Below are 21,479 nucleotides of genomic sequence, written 5' to 3'. Positions count from 1 at the left end.
TCCTAGTCCTATTCCGTAGGATTCAATATTGAGTTGGCCCACCCTTTGCAGCTAAAACAGCTTTAACTCTTCAGGGAAGGCTGTCCACAAGGCTTAGGAGTGTGCCTATGGGAATGTTTGACCATTCTTCCAGAAGCTCATTTGTGAGGTCAGGCACTGATGTTGGACGTGAAGGCCTGGCTCATAGTCTCCACTCTAATAGGGCGTACACACGGTCGGATTTTGTTCGGACATTCCGACAACAAAATCCATGGATTTTTTCCGACGGATGTTGGCTCAAACTTGTCTTGCATACACACGGTCACACAAAGTTGTCGGAAAAAACAATCGTTCTGAACGCGGTGACGTAAAACACGTACGTCGGGACTATAAACGGGGCAGTGGCCAATAGCTTTCATCTCTTTATTTATTCTGAGCATGCGTGGCACTTTGTCCGTCGGATTTGTGTACACACAATCGGAATTTCCGACAACGGATTTTGTTGTCGGAAAATTTTATCTCCTGCTCTCCAACTTTGTGTGTCGGAAAATCCGATGGAAAATGTCCGATGGAGCCCACACACGGTCGGAATTTCCGACAACACGCTCCGATCGGACATTTTCCATCGGAAAATCCGACCGTGTGTACGGGGCATTAGTCACCCCAAAGGTGTTCTATCAGGTTGAGCTCAGGACTCTGTGCAAGTCAGTCAAGTTCCTCCAGTCAAGTTAGCAGCACCAACTGGTATCTCTGAGGAGGATTTATGGATGGCCGCACAGATATATTCATCAAACTGCTCTGCATGTCTCTTTGTTTCCTACTGACCGTGATCTAGCTTGAGAGCCTGATAACAGCAGCTTTAACAGCAGACACTCTACAGGCAACAATAGCGATGTTAATCTCTACAAAAACAGCTGATGACACAAGCATTGTGAAAGCGGGAAGCTGCACAGAGATCAGTAAGCAGGACTCCGCACTTCAGCTCCAGTGCCAGCTATATATAGACCGGTAAGTTCTCTTGTGAATATTGCCCTCTGTATATTGGATCTCCTGATATCTGACATGATGGGCTGCTTGATGAACCGCTCCAGCTGATGGTAAAGTTAGATTCACTTTCTAAATCTCGCTTAGATGCTGTATAACATCTGCTGTGCCATTTCAATTTCGGGTTAACCTTGAACAGACTTTTGCTATCTGGTGTAACTGAAGCTGCAAATGTCATAAACTAGTTTCATGGAAGCAATAAGGATTTATCTCATCACACTCGCACTTTATATTATCTACAAGATTGCCATAAACTGTTACTATACCATCCTGTGATCGGGACTGCTCATTAACACTATCTATATCAGTCTTTTTTTTTACTGATTAACCTTTTGATCACCTGATGTGCACATCTACAATTTAAACAGATCTTATGAGCAATCTAGATCTTTCAGTGTGTGTGTATGTGAGAATGAATGTTGCATGAGATTTATTCAGGAATTGGTGGCCACCTATACCTTCTCCAGACAATAGGTCTTTTTAATGTTAATTGGGAAATAGGGTTGTTTAGTGATATCTATACAATTAAATGTAGCATGTTTAATCTTTTGGATAGTTGTTAATAAAAATGTATACCTTCATCACCAACTTGTCCTCATGGAAGAGTGTCTTTGTGGTTTCCACAAATTGTCTTATATGATTACATAGAACTCAGAAGACAACTAAGTTCTGGTGTCTCTGATTTTTATTCATAATCCGAGATACCGAACTTTGACGCTGTGACTGTCTGTTTTTTAAAAATCCCTATTGAAAGGTTCAGGCCAAGATACGGCCATTATATCTTCCTGGAGGGACTACAGGCACTGGTATTCAGGAGTAGTTGAGAATTCCTTTCTGCCATTTTGCCTGTTCCTTTTTTTGCCAAGTTCCTCCACCCCAAACTCGCTCATCCACACTATATTGTCAAAAGTATTGGGCCACCCCTCCAAATTATTTGGTGGAGGGGGGGATTAAGGAGTTGGGTTGTTTTTCAGGGGTTGGGCTGTTGGGGGATGGCCCCTTCCTGTTCCAACATGACTGCGCACCAATCCACAAACAAGGTCCATAAAGACATGGATGAGCGAATTTGGGGTGGGTGGAACTTGACTGGCCTGCACAGAGTACTGACCTCAACACCTTTGGGGTGAATTAGAGCAGAGACTGTGAGCCAGGCCTTCTCATCCAACATCAGTGCCTGACCTCACAAATGCGCTTCTGGAAGAATGGTCAAACCATCCCATAGACACACTCTTAAACCTTGTGGACAGCCTTCCCAGAAGAGTTGAAGCTGTTACAGTTGCAAAGGGTGGGCCAACTCAATAATGAACCCTACGGACCAAGACTGGGATGCCATTAAAGTCCACATGCTTGTAAAGACTGGAGTCCTAATACTTTTGGCAATATAGTGTATATATATATATATATATATATATATATATATATATATATCACCTTCCCAGGAAAAAAGGTAGTCCAAACGGCAGGTTTTCTGTAAAAATCTGACTTGCAGACAGTTTTTTATTTTAAAAAGGTTGCATGAAAATCAAACAAACAAAACAGAAACTAAATCCGTGCTATCCAGGCACTAACTAAAGTTTGTAGGTTCCTAATTTAGAGGTGACGAGCTTCTCCCAGTCACCCACACACAAAACAAAGATAACACAAACCTTTTCTTTCTCTCACAAAGCAAACTTCACATAATCAGCTCTCTCAGGTTTTGGCTTCCTGAGTCCCAGGCCAAGAGCAATTCTTTGCTCTAGTCCTGCATAATTTATACCGCCTGTTGGTGGACACAAGGGGATCGCAAAATTCTGGTCTGCCAACCCTGCCAAGGTGGCTGGTAAAATGAACGCATGTGAGGTGTAACATAACATCTATCAATCACCTCACCTTTCATATAGTGTATATATATATATATGTATATATATATATATATATATATATATACACAGTGTACAGTATCTCACAAAAGTGAGTACACCCTTCACCTTTTTGTAAATATTTTATTATATCTTTTCATGTGACAACACTGAAGAAATGACATGTTGCTACAATGTAAAGTAGTGAGTGTACAGCTTGTATAACAGTGTAAATTTGCTGTCCCCTCAAAATAACTCAACACACAGCCATTAATGTCTAAACCGCTGACAACAAAAGTGAGTACACCCCTAAGTGAAAATGTCCAAATTTGGCCCAATTAGCCATTTTCCCTCCCCGGTGTCATGTGACTTGTTAGTGTTACAAGGTCTCAGCTGTGAATGGGGAGCAGGTGTGTTAATATTGCTCTCACTCTCTCATACTGGTCCCTGGAAGTTCAACATGGCACTTCATGGCAGAGAACTCTCTGAGGATCTGAAAAAAAAAATGTTGCTCTACATAAAGGTGGCCTAGGCTATAAGAAGATTGCCAAGACCCTGAAACTGAACTGCAGCATGGTAGCCAAGACCATTCAGTGGTTTAACAGAACAGGTTCCACTCAGAACAGGCCCCGCCATGGTCGACCAAAGAATTTGAGTGCATGTGTTCAGCGCCATATCAATAGATTGTCTTTGGGAGACGTATGAGTGCTGCCAGCACTGCTGCAGAGGTTGAAGGGGTGGGGGGTCAGCCTGTCAGTGCTCAGACCATATGCCGCACACTGCATCAAATTGGTCTGCATGACTGTCATTCCAGAAGGAAGCCTCTTCTAAAGATGATGCACAAGAAAGCCTGCAAACAGTTTGCTGAAGACAAGCAGACTAAGGACATGGATTACTGGAACCATGTCCTGTGATCTGATGAGACCAAGATAAACTTATTTGGTTCAGATGATGTCAAGCGTGTGTGGCAGCAACCAGGTAAGGAGTACAAAGCAAGTGTGTCTTGCCTACAGTCAAGCACGGTGGTGGGAGTGTCATGGTCTGGGGCTGCATGAGTGCTGCCAGCACTGGGGAGCTACAGTTCATTGAGGGAACCATGAACGCCAACATGTACTGTGACATACTGAAGCAGAGCATGATCCCCTCCCTTCGGAGACTGGCCCACAGGGCAGTATTCCAACATGATAACGACCCCAAAAACACCTCCAAGACTACCACTGCCTTGCTAAAGAAGCTGAGGAAAAAGGTGATGGACTGGCCAATCATGTCTCCAGACCTAAACCCTATTGAGCATCTGTGGGGCATACTCAAACGGAGGGTGGAGGAGCGCAAGGTCTCTAACATCCACCAGCTCCGTGATGTCATCATGGAAGCGTAGAAGAGTACTCCAGTGGCAACCTGTGAAGCTCTGGTGAACCATGCCCAAGAGGGTTAAGGCAGTGCTGGAAAATAATGGTGGCCACACAAACTTTTGACACTTTGGGCCCAATTTGGATATTTTCACTTATGGGTGTACTCACTTTTGTTACCAGCGGTTTAGACATTAATAGCTGTGTGTTGAGTTATTTTGAGGTGAGAGCAAATTTACACTGTTATACAAGCTGTACACTCACTACTTTACATTGTAGCAAAGTGTCATTTCTTCAATGTTGTCACATGAAAAGATAGAATAAAATATTTACAAAAAAGTGAGAACGTGAGGGGTGTACTCACTTTTGTGAGATACTATATATATATATATATATATATATATATATATATATATATATATATAATATATATATATATATTGTGATTGGATTAGCTCAGTAGTGGTGAGCATTCTCAATGAGCTCAGAGCAGTCCGAACTGTTATTTTAGGGCTCACTTTTATTAAAAGGAAAAGAAAACTAAATTAAAAGTAAGTAAGGAGTTGACCATGCAAGGGATTTTCTCCAGCAAACAGATAAGAGAAAATATGCCAAGTTCTCTGGCTCTCTCCTCAGCAGCACCTCTTTATTTGGCACTGGTCCCTCAGATTCTTTCTCCAACTCTCCTGGTTCTCTTTTAGCTCGTTCAGCCTTATAGATTGCAGTTCCCTGCTGCACAGGCTCACTCCTGGTCTCTCAAAAGGGGTTCTTCTGATACCCTGGGCTCTCTCACTCCCACTCTAATGCCGCGTACACACGATCAGATTTTCAGACGGGAAATGTTGGATGTGAGCTTGTTGGCGGTAAGTCCGACCGTGTGCATGCTCCATGGGACATTTGTTGTCGGACTTTCCATCAACAAATGTTGGCTAACAGGTTCTCAAATTTTCCGCCAACAAATGTCCGATCGTGTGTATACAAGTTCGTTGCACAAAAGTCCAAAGTACAAACACGCATGCTCGGAATCAAAGACGAGCCGGAAGCGCTCGATCTTGTAAAACTAGCATTCGTAATGGAGATATCACATTCGTGATGTGGCAAATTATGAAATCTCTCAATGCAGCGCATTCTCTTCTTCTTTATAATGGTATAATAATGAAGTTGCTTTGCTGCTGATATTTGCAGAGTTCTGACAAACGTATTTTTTATTATTTCAGTGATCTCCTGAATAATATTTTTTTTTTGTGGTTTTTTTCTAGCGATCTCCAGAATAATATTTTTTTTCTTTTTTTATATAGTGATTTTGTTTTTTTCTTTTTTTTATAGTGATCTCCAGAATTTTTTTTTTCCTTTTTTTTATAGTGATCTCCAGAATATTTCTTTGTTCTTTTTGTATAGTGATCTCCAGAATAATATATTTTTTTATTTTTTTCATAGTGATCTCCTGAATAATTTTTTTTTGTTTTGTGTGTCAAGTTACCACAACACCATTATTATCTTGTATTTTTTAACCTCAAAGATACAACTATGTTGGCATCCCTTGTTAATTTGACATTGTGTTTTTAAAATGTACCTGCCTACTCACAAACAACCTGTCCTTTTTTAAGTAAAACACATAGCCAAGTTTTTGTTGAAAACAAAATTTTTAATTTAGAAGGGAGCACAAGGTCCTAACAAAATTAAGTAGAAGTCAACGATGGAGAAACAGTTGGAATTGGTAAAGCCTTTGTACCCCAGGGCAGACATCAATTATTTGACTGTCAAAATTGGTAACCTAAGGAGTCCATTTAATAGGGAGCACAATATGGTCCAGGACTCCGAGAGATCGGGAGCAGCAGCAGATGACATATATGTCCCGAGGCTGTGGTCTTACAACAGCCTGCGTTTTTTGCCAGACCACACCAAACCCAGGCCATCACTCTCAACACTTGTAGTAAATATTTAAGTGAAAATGTGTTGCTCTATAATTACCTTTCAATCAATATTAAAATTCCGTATAGATGCTTGATAAATCAATTCCTCATAGTGATGGTGAAAATAAAAGTTAAAAACTTAATTATAAAACATATAAAGTATAAGTATAAGTGGAAAGAAAAGATTATGGTATGGTCAAAAAATTAGCAATCATATAACCACATAGTCATGATCATATGCTACACCAATAAATACTCCACAGATTCCCACCTGTAAATATGAATGGCTACTAGGTGGATAGCGTCCAATAAATAGTCTATTCAAAAAGACTTCTCTTATAATACTGTTTGGGATTTAGAACATGTTGAGATTGCAGTTCTTAATTGCAGGAGATTGCATGCTGTGATTATATAGGCTGCTGAGTAGGGATGAGCTGAACACCCCCCGGTTCGGTTCCTGCTAACGGACCGAAAATTTGCACAAATGTTAGAACCCCATTGACGTCTATGGGACTCGAACGTTCAAAATCAAAAGTGCTCATTTTAAAGGCTAATTTGCAAGGTATTGGGGACCCGGGTCCTGCCCCAAGGGACAATGCAAAAAAAAGTTTTAAAAACGGACGTTTTTTCGGGAGCAGATTTTAATGATGCTTAACCGGTTCAATACAGGGCATTTTCACCCCCTTCCTTCCCAGACAAATTTTTAGTTTTCAGCGCTGTTGCACTTTAAACGACAATTGCGCAGTCGTGCGACGTTGTACCCAAACAAAATTGACAGCCTTTTTTCCCCCACAAATAGAGCTTTCTTTTGGTGGTAATTGATCACCTCTGCGGTTTTCATTTTTTGCGCTATAAACAAAAGAAGGGCGAAAATTTTGAAAAAAAACACAATATTTTTTACTTTTTGCTATAATAAATATCCCAATTTTTAAAAAAAAAAAACACATTTTTTCCTCAGTTTCGGCCGATACGTATTCTTCTACATATTTTTGGTAAAAAAATTGCAATAAGCGTATATTGATTGGTTTGCGCAAAAGTTATAGCGTCTATAAAATACGGGATAGATTTATGGCATTTTTAAAAAAAAAAATATTTATTTATTTTTTTTTTACTAGTAATAGCAGCGATCGCAATTTTTTTTCGTGACTGCGACATTATGGCGGACACATCGGACACTTTTGACACATTTTTGCTACCATTCACATTTATACAGCAATCAATGCTATAAAATTGCATTGATTACTGTGTAAATGTGACAGGCAGTGAAGGGGTTAACCACTAGGGGGCGGGGAGGGGTTAAATGTGTTTCCTAGGGAATGCTTCTAACTGTAGGGGGAGGGGACGCACAAGGGGAGGAGACCGATCTGTGTTCCTCCGTTCTGGGAACACAGATCGCTCTCCTCTGAGCTGACAGGACGTGGATCTCTGGGTTTACACCCAGAGATCCACGGTCCGGCCCGCTTAACGGGCAATCGCGGGTGCCCGGCGGACATCGCGGCCGCCGGGCACACGCACCGGGTCCCGAGCAACGCGGCGGGCATGCGCGCGTGCCCCCCAGGTGGCAGGGACCCCGAGGCCGTCATATGATGTCCACCCAGGATGGCAGATCCCATCTGTGGACGTCATATTACTATAGGCGGGTAGGGAAGTGGTTAACCAGTTGCCGACCGCCGCACGACGATGTATGTCGACAGAGCGGCACGGGCAGGCAAAAGGACTTACAGGTACGTCCTTGCCTGCCCGTGGGTGGGGGGTCCAATCGGACCCCCCTCCGGTGCCTGCGGCGGTCGGCAAATCACCCCCGGCGATCGGTGGTGAGGGGGAGGCCATCCATTCGTGGCCCCCCCCTCGCGATCGCTCCCAGCCAATGGGATCATTTCCCTGCCTCTGTATTGTACACAGAGGCAGAGGAAATTATGTCATCTCTCCTCGGCTCGGTATTTTCCGTTCCGGGCCGAGGAGAGAAGACTGTAATGTGAGTGCACCAACACACACACACACAGTAGAACATGCCAGGCACACAAAACACCCCGATCCCCCCACCCCGATCGCCCCCAGATCCCCCCCCAATCACCCCCCCCGTCACAAACTGACACCAAGCAGGTTTTTTTTTTTTTCTTTTTTCTGATTACTGTATTGGTGTCAGTTTGTGACAGTTACAGTGTTAGGGCAGTGAGTGTTAGGCCCCCTTTAGGTCTAGGATACCCCCCAACCCCCCCTAATAAAGTTTTAACCCCTTGATCACCCCCCGTCACTAGTGTCGCTAAGCGATCATTTTTCTGATCGCTGTATTAGTGTCGCTGGTGACGCTAGTTAGGGACGTAAATATTTAGGTTCGCCGTCAGCGTTTTATAGCGACAGGGACCCCCATATACTATCTAATAAATGTTTTAACCCCTTGATTGCCCCCTAGTTAACCCTTTCACCACTGATCACCGTATAACCGTTATGGGTGACGCTGGTTAGTTTGTTTATTTTTTATAGTGTCAGGGCACCCGCCGTTTATTACCGAATAAAGGTTTAGCCCCCTGATCACCCGGCGGTGATATGCGTCGCCCCAGGCAGCGTCAGGTTAGTGCCAGTAGCGCTAACACCCACGCACGCACCGTACACCTCCCTTAGTGGTATAGTATCATAACTGATCAATATCTAATCCGATCAGATCTATACTGGCATCCCCAGCAGTTTAGGGTTCCCAAAGACGCAGTGTTAGTGGGATCAGCCCAGATACCTGCTAGCACCTGCATTTTGCCCCTCCGCCTGGCCCAGCCCAGCCCACCCAAGTGCAGTATCGATCGATCACTGTCACTTACAAAACACTAAACGCATAACTGCAGCGTTCGCAGAGTCAGGCCTGATCCCTGCGATCGTTAACAGTTTTTTTGGTAGCGTTTTGGTGAACTGGCAAGCGTCAGCGGCCTAGTACACCCCGGTCGTAGTCAAACCAGCACTGCAGTAACACTTGGTGACGTGGCGAGTCCCATAAGTGCAGTTCAAGCTGGTGAGGTGGCAAGCACAAGTAGTGTCCCGCTGCCACCAAAAAGACAAACACAGGCCCGTCGTGCCCATAATGCCCTTCCTGCTGCATTCGCCAATCCTAATTGGGAACCCACCACTTCTGCAGTGCCCGTACTTCCCCCATTCACATCCCCAACCAAATGCAGTCGGCTGCATGAGAGGCATTTTTATGTCCTCCCGAGTACCCCTACCCAACGAACCCCCCCAAAAAAGATGTTGTGTCTGCAGCAAGCGCGGATATAGGCGTGTCACCCGCTATTATTGTCCCTCCTGTCAATCCTGGTCTTTGCATTGGTGAATGTTTTGAACGCTACCATTCACTAGTTGAGTATTAGCGTAGGGTACAGCATTGCACAGACTAGGCACACTTTCACAGGGTCTCCCAAGATGCCATCACATTTTGAGAGACCCGAACCTGGAACCGGTTACAGTTATAAAAGTTACAGTTACAAAAAAAGTGTAAAAAAAAAAAAAAAAAAACACAAACAAAAATATAAAATAAAAAATAATAGTTGTCGTTTTATTGTTCTCTCTCTCTCTCTATTCTCTCTCTCTATTGTTCTGCTCTTTTTTACTGTATTCTATTCTGCAATGTTTTATTGTTATTATGTTTTATCATGTTTGCTTTTCAGGTATGCAATTTTTTATACTTTACCGTTTACTGTGCTTTATTGTTAACCATTTTTTTGTCTTCAGGTACACCATTCACGACTTTGAGTGGTTATACCAGAATGATGCTTGCAGGTTTAGGTATCATCTTGGTATCATTCTTTTCAGCCAGCGGTCGGCTTTCATGTAAAAGCAATCCTAGCGGCTAATTAGCCTCTAGACTGCTTTTACAAGCAGTGGGAGAGAATGCCCCCCCCACCGTCTTCCGTGTTTTTCTCTGGCTCTCCTGTCTCAACAGGGAACCTGAGAATGCAGCCGGTGATTCAGCCAGCTGACCATAGAGCTGATCAGAGACCAGAGTGGCTCCAAACATCTCTATGGCCTAAGAAACCGGAAGCTACGAGCATTTTATGACTTAGATTTCGCCGGATGTAAATAGCGCCATTGGGAAATTGGGGAAGCATTTTATCACACCGATCTTGGTGTGGTCAGATGCTTTGAGGGCAGCGGAGAAATCTAGGGTCTAATAGACCCCAATTTTTTCAAAAAAGAGTACCTGTCACTACCTATTGCTATCATAGGGGATAGTTACATTCCCTGAGATAACAATAAAAATGATTAAAAAAAAAAAAAAATGAAAGGAACAGTTTTAAAATAAGATAAAAAAGCAAAAAAATAATAAAGAAAAAAAAAAAAAAAAAAAAAAAAAAAAAAAAAAGCACCCCTGTCCCCCCTGCTCTCGCGCTAAGGCGAACGCAAGCGTCGGTCTGGCGTCAAATGTAAACAGCAATTGCACCATGCATGTGAGGTATCACCGCGACGGTCAGATCGAGGGCAGTAATTTTAGCAGTAGACCTCCTCTGTAAATCTAAAGTGGTAACCTGTAAAGGCTTTTAAAGGCTTTTAAAAATGTATTTATTTTGTTGCCACTGCACGTTTGTGTGCAATTGTAAAGCATGTCATGTTTGGTATCCATGTACTCGGCCTAAGATCATCTTTTTTATTTCATCAAACATTTGGGCAATATAGTGTGTTTTAGTGCATTAAAATGTAAAAAAGTGTGTTTTTTCCCCAAAAAATGCGTTTGAAAAATCGCTGCGCAAATACTGTGTGAAAAAAAAAAATGAAACACCCACCATTTTAATCTGTAGGGCATTTTCTTTAAAAAAATATATAATGTTTGGGGGTTCAAAGTAATTTTCTTGCAAAAAAAAATAATTTTTTCATGTAATCAAAAAGTGTCAGAAAGGGCTTTGTCTTCAAGTGGTTAGAAGAGTGGGTGATGTGTGACATAAGCTTCTAAATGTTGTGCATAAAATGCCAGGACAGTTCAAACCTCCCCCCAAATGACCCCATTTTGGAAAGTAGACACCCCAAGCTATTTGCTGAGAGGCATGTCGAGTCCATGGAATATTTTATATTGTGACACAAGTTGCGGGAAAGAGACAAATTTTTTTTTTTTTTTTTTTGCACAAAGTTGTCACTAAATGATATATTGCTCAAACATGCCATGGGGATATGTGAAATTACACCCCAAAATAAATTCTGTTGCTTCTCCTGAGTACGGGGATACCACATGTGTGAGACTTTTTGGGAGCCTAGCCGCGTATGGGACCCCGAAAACCAAGCACCGCCTTCAGGCTTTCTAAGGGCGTAAATTTTTAAATTCACTCTTCACTGCCTATCACAGTCTCGGAGGCCATGGAATGCCTAGGTGGCACAAACCCCCCCCAAATGACCCCATTTTGGAAAGTAGACACCCAAAGCTATTTGCTGAGCGGTATAGTGAGTATTTTGCAGACCTCACTTTTTGTCACAAAGTTTTGAAAATTAAAAAAAGAAAAAAAAATTTTTTTTTTGTCTTTCTTCATTTTCAAAAACAAATGAGAGCTGCAAAATACTCACCATGCCTCTCAGCAAATAGCTTGGGGTGTCTACTTTCCAAAATGGGGTCATTTGGGGGGGGTTTGTGCCACCTGGGCATTCCATGACCTCCAAAACTGTGATAGGCAGTGAAGAGTGAAATCAAAAATGTACACCCTTAGAAATCCTGAAGGCGGTGATTGGTTTTCGGGGCCCCGTACGCGGCTAGGTTCCTAAAAAGTCCCACACATGTGGTATCCCCGTACTCAAGAGAAGCAGCAGAATGTATTTTGGGGTGCAATTCCACATATGCCCATGACCTGTGTGAGCAATATATCATTTAGTGACAACTTTGTGCAAAAAAATAAATAAATAAATAAATAAATTGTCACTTTCCCGCAACTTGTGTCAAAATATAAAATATTCCATGGACTCAACATGCCTCTCAGCAAATAGCTTGGGGTGTCTACTTTCCAAAATAGGGCCATTTGGGGGGGGTTTGTGCCATCTGGGCATTTTATGGCCTTCAAAACTGTGATAGGCAGTGAGGAGTAAAATCAAAAATGTACGCCCTTAGAAATCCTGAAGGCAGTGATTGGTTTTCGGGGCCCCGTACGCGGCTAGGCTCCCAAAAAGTCCCACACATGTGGTATCCCCATACTCAGGAGAAGCAGCTAAATGTATTTTGGGGTGCAATTCCACATATGCCCATGGCCTGTGTGAGCAATATATCATTTAGTGACAACTTTTTGTAATTTTTTTTTTTTTTTTGTCATTATTCAATCACTTGGGACAAAAAAAATGAATATTCAATGGGCTCAACATGCCTCTCAGCAATTTCCTTGTGGTGTCTACTTTCCAAAATGGGGTCAATTGTGGGGTTTTGTACTGCCCTGCCATTTTAGCACCTCAAGAAACGACATAGGCAGTCATAAATTAAAGGCTGTGTAAATTCCAGAAAATGCGCAAACCAATAAATATACACTTATTGACATTTTTTTTACCAAAGACATGTGGCCAAATACATTTTGGCCTAAATGTATGACTAAAATTCAGTTTATTGGATCTTTTTTAGAACAAAAAGTAGAAAATATCATTTTTTTTCAAAATTTTCGGTCTTTTTCCGTGTATAGCGCAAAAAATAAAAATGGCAGAGGTGATCAAATACCATCAAATGAAAGCTCTATTTGTGGGAAGAAAAGGACGCAAATTTTGTTTGGGTACAGCATTGCATGACCGCGCAATTAGCAGTTAAAGCGACACAGTGCCAAATTGGAAAAAGTGCTCTGGTCAGGAAGGGGGTAAATCCTTCCGGGGCTGAAGTGGTTAAAGTAAAAAAAAAAAAACGTGAAATATTCCTTAAAATATCATACCTGGGGGGTGTCTATAGTATGCCTGTAAAGTGGCGCGTGTTTCCCGTGCTTAGAACAGTCCCTGCATGAAATGACATTTTTAAAGTAATAAAAGTCATTTAAAACTGCTTGCGGCTTTAATGTAATGTTGGGTCCTGGCAATATGGATGAAAATCAGTGAGACAAACGGCATGGATACCCCCTAGTCCATTACCAAACCCTTTGGGTCTTGTATGGATATTAAGGGGAAACCCGCACTCAAATTAAAAAAGGAAAGGTGTGGGGCCCCTAGGCCCTATATACTCTGAACAGCAGTATACAGGCGGTGCAAACAAGACAGGGACTGTAGGTTTGTTGTTAAGTAGAATCTGTTTGTAATTTTGAACTGGTACATTTTTAATGTGTTTAGCTCCAGCCAAAAAATCTATTTTAAGCTTTTTGGAAAACATAGGGAAGGGTTATCACCCCTGTGACATTTGTTTTGCTGTCTGTGCTCCTCTTCAGAAGATTTCACCTCACTTTTTGTCCCAATGACAAATGTTTTTTTGAAAATGTGGGGTTTTTAGTGATTGGATTGGTGATAAAGCATCAGTGTAAAGGAGAAAAGTTTTTCCCATATTAACTCTTACAGGAGAGAATTTCCATTCCTAGGGGTAGATTTCACCTCACTTCCTGTTGTCTCCTTCCGTTTGCAAGTAGGAGTCGTTTGTAAGTTGGATGTTTCAAAGTAGGGGCCTGCCCTACATACTCAGCAGAAATTTGGACCTTAGGTGTTGTTGTGGCCACAACACTGTAAGCCCTCACAGGGCCCTGCTGTAAAATATTAGATCAGGAATTGTAATTACATGCCCCTGTTGAACAGGGGAAGAAAAATCGGGCCTTTGGTGGTGTTGGTGGTGCTGGTGCCACAACACTGTAAGTCCTCACAGTTACTCTTGGTGAGCACAGAAACGGGCCCTGCTCTGAAATATTAGATCGAGAATTCTAATTACATGTCCCTGTTGAACAGGGGATAAAAAACTGGGCCTTAGGCACTGGTACTGGTGCCACAACACTGCAACCCCTCACAGATACTTTAGTTGGAGCGCAGGAACTAGCCCTCCTGCAAAGAATTGCATCAAAAATTGTAATTACACGCCCCTGTTAAACAGGGGCTGAAAAATTGAGCCTTAGGCACTGGTGCTGGTGCCAAAACACTGCAACCCCTCACAGATTCTCTAGTTGGAGTGCAGGAACTAGCCCTGCTGCAAAGAATTGCATCACAAATTGTAATTACACGCCCCTGTTAAACAGGGGCTGAAAAATTGGGCCTTAGGCACTGGTGGCGGCGCCCAGAACCAAAAATGTTCTTACAAGCAATCAGCATGATCATTGAGGAGGAAGAGGATAATTACTCAGCATAACAGGATAGTCACTCAGCATCAGCATAAGCAGTCTTTGAAGGGATCTGACATTTCAAAAAAAATTATTCGGTTACATCAGCATCAGGTGCTTGGTAGCTGGTGGTAATCCAAGACTGATTCATTTTCATGAAGTTTAGTCAATCGACCGAGTCGGTGGACAGACGCACCCTGTGATCAGTTACAAAGCCCCCAGCAGCACTGAATGTGCGTTCCGAAAGAACCCTGGATGCAGGACTGGCCAGTAGCTCAATTGCATACTGTGCAAGCTCTGGCCAGTGATCCATCCTCAAGACCCAGTAACCCAGAGGATTTTCGGTGGGAAAGTCAGATCTTGCCCCTAGGTATTCTTGCACCATGTAAAACAGACGCTGGCGATGGTTGCTGGAACCGATCATACCTTGGGGCTGCGGACTAAAAAATTGTCTGAGTGCATCGGTCAGACGGCCACCTTCTCCACTGCTCCTTCTTTGACTGACCGAAGCCTCAGCAACACGTTGTTCAGAAACAGGAGTTTGTAACCTCCCAGTCTCTGGGAACGCATTGCACAGACCTTTCTGCAAGGCCTCCCGAAGATGTTTCATCCTCTGCTCCCTCTGCGACGGCAAGATAAGGCCCACAGCCTTACCCTTGTAACGTGGATCAAGGAGGGTTGCCAGCCAGTATTGTTCCTTCTCCTTGATACCACGAATACAAGGATCCTTCAGCAGGCTTTGCAGGATCAGGGAGGCCATGCAGCGTAGGTTTGCTGAGGCATTCGGTCCGGAGTCCTCTGTGTCACTAAGGACGACATGATCCGCAGCCACCTCCTCCCACCCACGTACAAGTCCATGTGTTTCTTGGGACTGTAAATGATCCCTTAAAGACTGCTGCTGATGCTGAGTGCCAGGCTCCACCTTCATACTGACACAATCCTCCTCCTCTTCCTGTGTGATCAACGGGCACGTAAGAACACTGTCTGGATAAAGGGGGCCTTGAGAGCTAAGGAAGTCCTCCTCTTCCTGCCTCTGTTCTGCCTCAAGTGCCCTGTCCATTATTCCACACAGCGTGTGCTCCAACGGGTGGAAAAGGGGGACAGTGTCACTGATGCATGCATTGTCACTGCTCACCATCCTCGTGGCCTCCTCAAATGGTGACAGGACAGAGCTTGCATCCCTGATCATGGCCCACTGGCGTGGGGAGAAAAAAACAAGCTCCCCTGACCCTGTCCTGGTGCCCTAATCACACAGGTACTCATTGATGGTCCTCTGCTGCACGTGCAGCCGCTGCAGCATGGCCAACGTTGAGTTCTACCTGGTGGGCATGTCAGAGATTAGGCGGTTCTTGGGCAGGTTAACTTCCTTTTGGAGGTCTGCCAGCCGAGCACTGGCATTATATGACCGGTGGAAATGCACACAGACTTTACTGGCCTGCCTCAGGATATCCTGTAAGCTCGGGTACCTGCCCAAGAACTGCTGCACCACCAAGTTAAGGACGTGAGCCAAACAGGGCACATGGATCATTTGTCCCTGTTGGAGGGCGGAGAGGAGGTTGGTGCCATTGTTGCAAACCACCATTCCTGCCTTAAGTTGGCATGGCATCAACCACCTCGGAACCTGCCCCTGTGGAGCTGACAGAACCTCTGCCCCAGTGTGGCTCATGTCCCCCAAGCAAACCAGCTCAAGCACCGCATGGCATCTTCTGGCCTGTGTACTTGCGTAGCCCCTTGAACACCTACGGAGCACCGCTGGTTCCGAGGACAAAGCACAGGAAGAGGCCATGGAGGAAGAAGAAGAGGAGGGGGTGGAGGAGAGAGGTGTGTCAGAATCACTAGTAGTGGCATTTTGGAGGCGTGGTGGCGGAACAACCTCCAACACTACTGAACCTTGTCCTGCATCCTTCCCAGCTGCCAGAAGAGTCACCCAATGCGCCGTGAAACTTAGGTAACGTCCCTGTCCATGCCTGCTGGACCATGAGTCAGCGGTAATATGCACCTTACCGCTGAACGCCCTGTCCAGCGAGGCCAAGACATTGCCTTCCACATTGCCTTCCATGAGAAAAAGTGGCGTTTGGGAACCTGCCACTGACAAACCGCACATTCCACAAACTCACAGAAGGGGGCAGAGTCTACCAACTGAAAAGGTAGCAGTCAAGGTGCTAGCAATTTTGGCAAGCTAGCATTCAACCGCTGGGCATGTGGATGGCTGGGAGTGAACTTCTTTTTGCGGTGCAGCAGCTGGGGCAGGGAAATTTGCCTGGTACAATCTGACGTCGGTGTACCGATAGCAGATTGCCCGCAAGTACTTGGCTGTGACACACCTAATTCTACACCTTCATTCCTCTCAGTGCAGGTCTCAGAGAGGACTGAAGGTATAGTGGGGTTGGAGATCCCAGCTGATGAGGAGTAAGGAGAGGTCCTCTTTGCTTTTTGGTGTGGGTCTTTTAGGTACGCTTGCCAACGAACTGCATGGCAGGTCAACATATGTCTGGTCAAGCATGTGGTGCCCAAGCGGGAGATGTTTTGGCCACGCGAGATACGCTTGAGACATATGTTGCAAATAGCCATCTGATGCACGCGTCTCAGAAAAGGCCCACACCAAAGAACTTTTGGAAGACAGCAGCGCCCTGCACATGCGGAGCTCTGAGGTGTGATGCAGTCAGTGTGCTGCCCTTAGGCTGGCCCCTGGAGGGCATTCTGCCTTGTCTGTGATGTGCCTCCTCCTCCTCCTCCTCTCTCCTATCAGGCACCCACTTTGAGTCAGTGACCTCATCATCCCCTCCCTCCTCATCACTGGAGCAAACCTGACAGTATGCTGCAGCAGGGGGAACATGACTGCCAGATTGCTGTCCTTCTTGGGCACCCCCTCTGTCCGTGCTCACGTTGCTGCCTTCATCTAGCTCAGTATCATCATCAAAGGCTTCTTAACGCTGGGCACCCTCCTGGAGCATGTACCCAACACTGTGGTCAAACAGTTCGAGGGACTCCTCAGGAGGACATGGTGGGGCTACGGAAGGAGTCACTGATGCCATTGAGCAGAGGGATGAGTCCGCGTTGGCAGCTGCTTTGCCAGGCAAAGTACCCTGAGCATGGGTGAGAGAGGATGAGGAGGATGATGACGGCGTGGTCATCCACTCGACCAAGTTTTCCGCATGTTGTGGCTCAACACGGCCAGCTGCCGAAAAAAAGGCCAAGGGTGTCCCACGGCCACGTGCTGATGAGAATGCACCGTGTCCACGACCAGCACTGTTGCCTCTAGACACAGAGCCTGCTTGCTCTCTTTTATTGGCTTGTGACTGTCCACCTCTCCTTGTTGGCCTTCCAGACATACTAATGGCCTGCAGTGATATGTAGCTGCACTAAGCTGGGATATATATATATAAATATATATATATATATATATATACTGATATTGCAGCTAGCAAAATCAACTGCCTGCCTGTAGTATTATTAGTATTAGAACACCACCAATCTTCTACAGCTTTAGCTGAACACTGTGCAGAGGTCGTACTACACTAACTTGTAGCTTTAGCTGAACACTGTGCAGAGGACGCACTACACCAACGTTTAAATAATGTAGCTGCCTGCGGTAGTGATAGGATCAGGAAAACACCACCAACCTTCTACAGGTAGCTTTAGCTGAACACTGTGCAGAGGTCACACTACACTAACGTGTAAATAATGTAGCTGCCTGCGGTAGTGATAGGATCAGGAAAACACCACCAACCTTCTACAGGTAGCTTTAGCTGAACACTGTGCAGAGGTCGCACTACACTAACTTGGAGCTTTTGTTGAACACTGTGCAGAGGTCACACTACACTAACTTGTAGCTTTAGCTGAACACTGTGCAGAGGACGCACTACACTAACATTTAAATAATGTAGCTGCCTGCGGTAGTGAAAGGATCAGGAAAACACCACCAACCTTCTACAGGTAGCTTTAGCTGAACACTGTGCAGAGGTCGCATTACACTAATGTGTATATAATGTAGCTGCCTGCGGTAGTGATAGGATCAGGAAAACACCACCAACCTTCTACAGGTAGCTTTAGCTGAACACTGTGCAGAGGTCGCACTACACTAACGTGTAAATAATGTAGCTGCCTGCGGTAGTGATAGGATCAGGAAAACACCACCAACCTTCTACAGGTAGCTTTAGTTGAACACTGTACAGAGGTCGCAATACGCTAACGTATAAATAATGTAGCTGCCTGCGGTAGTGATAGGAGGATCAGAAAACAACACCAACCTTCTACAGGTAGCTTTAGCTGAACACTGTGCAGAGGTCGCACTACACTAACTTGTAGCTTTAGCTGAATACTGTGCAGAGGTCGCACTACACTAACGTGTAAATAATGTAGCTGCCTGCGGTAGTGATAGGATCAGGAAAACAACACCAACCTTCTACAGGTAGCTTTAGCTGAACACTGTGCAGAGGTCGCACTACACTAACTTGTAACTTTAGCTGAACACTGCACAGAGGTCACACTACACTAACTTGGAGCTTTAGCTGAAAACTGTGCAGAGGGCGCACTACACTAACTTGTAGCTTTAGCTGAACACTGTGCAGAGGTTGCACTACAAGTTCTTCCTGGGTGGAAGGCCCAGGTTGGACCTCAGGAGCCTCAGCTGATGTGGAAGAAAGTGTTGATAGCGATGGCCTGGGTTCCGTCTGGTCGGACAAAACATGCAAGCTGTGATAGTAGCACAGCCTGGGGACATATACATCATCTGCTGCTTCTCCAGATCTCAGGGAATCCTGGACCTTCTTGAGCTCCCTATTACATGTGTTCCTCAGGCTACCAATTTTGGCCTTCAAATAGGTGATATCTGCCATGGGATACACAGGCTTCACTAATTCCAACAGTTTCTCCAGTGCTGCCTTCCTCTTTAGCTTGTTAGAATAGTTCCTGCATTGGACTTGCCAGAGACATGGCAGCTCCCTGTATTTGTCAAAAAAGTTGGGCAGGAAATCAGGTGCTGTGAATTTGTCAACCATTTTATCTGCACAACACAACACAAGACAAACCCTAATGTCAGGCTAAACTCTCCTAATTATGTCCCAATATAGGCCTCAGTCTATAAGCAGTATAGGACACTAACCACTGATGCCCCAAGTTACAACTGTACCTTTGTTTGAACGATCGGTGCTAACGATCCTCCGTCCTCTACTCACAGATCATACATACATCGCCTGTGTGTTATGCTTTATATACACTGCATATGCATGAAACTCCCGGAGCAAGGCAGTTCCAGATCCAGGAGGAGATATAAGATCTCAAATATGTCCTTTGAAGAAATGGTGGAGATGGTGGACATCTTGAAGAGGACAGACTATGATGGGAAGCATGGGCCGTACAGAAACCCTAATGTGAGAGAGGCCAAGATCATGGCTAAAGTTGTGGGAAGTCTGCACAGGACTTTTGGGGTATGACGATCCAAGGATCAATTGAGGAAACGCTGGTCTGACCTGAAATTGAGGTAGCAAGATCAGTATCGAAAGATCAGGAAAGTGCTGCAAAAAAGTATTTGTCATGTGTTCCTATTATTATTATTACTTCCGTGCTGGTCCATGTGCTTTTATTTACTGTTTTACAGTTTAAAATGCCAAGTTTGAGGTTCATGGACACAGGAATCGTTCGTATTAAACATTGTTTGTTCGACCACTAATATGTCGTTTTTGGTAGATGCAGGTTAACTACATATGTTCATGCCTATTTGGATTAAAATAAGTTTATTACATTGTTGTCTACATGTGTTTGAAACTATAATGAAATGACAACTTTATTCAGTGTCAGGAGAGGACACTCAGCAGCTGTTTACACATCTGGACACAGGAGCACTAGTGTGGGACACCATAATAACCTTGTTATGGTGTCCCATGTAGGTGCTCAAGTGGATACTAGGGGTCTCTCTATGTGTGAAACTTGCACAAAACAGGTAAGTATTCCAGCTTTTGAAAGTGAAAAAATCATGTCTTCAGCTTGGAACTCTGACAAAACAGACAATTGGACGACACTTCCAAGCAATATTTCATATTACTATTTCTAGCCTAACATATCTGTCTACTAAATATACCTTTTTTGTATTCACATAGGGGAGAAAAGAATAGGGACATCTGAGGACACCAGTAACCCCACACCGAATGAAGAAAGGCAACTCACCACACACCATGAAGATGTGGATGCAGAGGTTCAGGAAGTGCTGGGTGAAGTGGGAGAAATGGTGTCGACAACAGGTCAGTGTCTGAGACCACAACTTCAGGTAATATATGGATGCCTGCATATTTATAATACAAGTTTTTTTTTTAATTTTAGGTGATGTGGATGTTGTGGAAGAAGAAACTCACTTCAGCAGTGCAAGTGCACAAATACTGATCAGTGAGATCATGGTGTGCAATCGTGATTTGGAAAAGATAGTATTCTCCTTCAGAGTATTCTCCTTCAGACAGTTCTGACATAGCCTAAGTTGTGGGCACAAGTACCATTTAAGAATTTACTTACTCTTTAATAGCTCCTACTTAGGTATTCAACACCTTATCCAGGTTATACCCAATTACCCCTATTTATATGTTATGTAATAATCTATTATTAACTAATAATTTTAGCATCTTATCTTTACCACAAAATGTTTACTCATGTATTTGTTATCTACTTCTTTATATACTCAATAAAAATCTTTTGACAAGGAAAAGATGAAGCAAAACATCCATGATGTTCAAAAAAGACTGAGCAACATCATTGATATTTTAGGCAAAATCTAAACCGTTTTTTTTTAAAGTTGTCGTTATGTTGTACATGTTTTTACAGTTTTAAATTAATTGCAAAGCCAAATTTTGAAGATGCACACAGTGTGTCAACATGTGCTATCTCCCATCATGGCATATCAATGTACGCGTTTTGTGGGTGGAACCCCTTCCTCCAAACTAAAGTAGGTGAGAGGAAGGGGTTGCACCCCCGAAACACGTCCATTTATCCCCCATGATGGGAGCTAGCACATGTTGACACACTGGGGCTTATTTCAGAAAGAACAATCCACTTTGCCCTACTAGTGCACTTGCATTGCACTTGTAGTGCAAAGTGGTTTTGACTTTTGGAAATAAGCTCCAGTGTGTCAACATGTGCTAGCTCCCATCATGG

General features: G+C 44.0%; 1 long non-coding RNA gene across 1 annotated transcript; it reads left to right on the top strand.

Annotated features, from left to right (window-relative positions):
- Positions 1-835: 835 nt before the first annotated feature.
- LOC141129289 (uncharacterized) lies at positions 836-20,897 on the top strand. The gene is made up of 3 exons (XR_012241807.1): positions 836-987; positions 20,438-20,578; positions 20,658-20,897. It is a non-coding gene; the product is annotated as an uncharacterized lncRNA (long non-coding RNA).
- Positions 20,898-21,479: the final 582 nt, after the last annotated feature.

This window comes from Aquarana catesbeiana, linkage group LG01, assembly GCF_042186555.1.
Source record: "Aquarana catesbeiana isolate 2022-GZ linkage group LG01, ASM4218655v1, whole genome shotgun sequence".
Lineage (NCBI taxonomy): Eukaryota > Metazoa > Chordata > Amphibia > Anura > Ranidae > Aquarana > Aquarana catesbeiana.
This window is presented reverse-complemented; position numbering and strand designations above follow the sequence as displayed.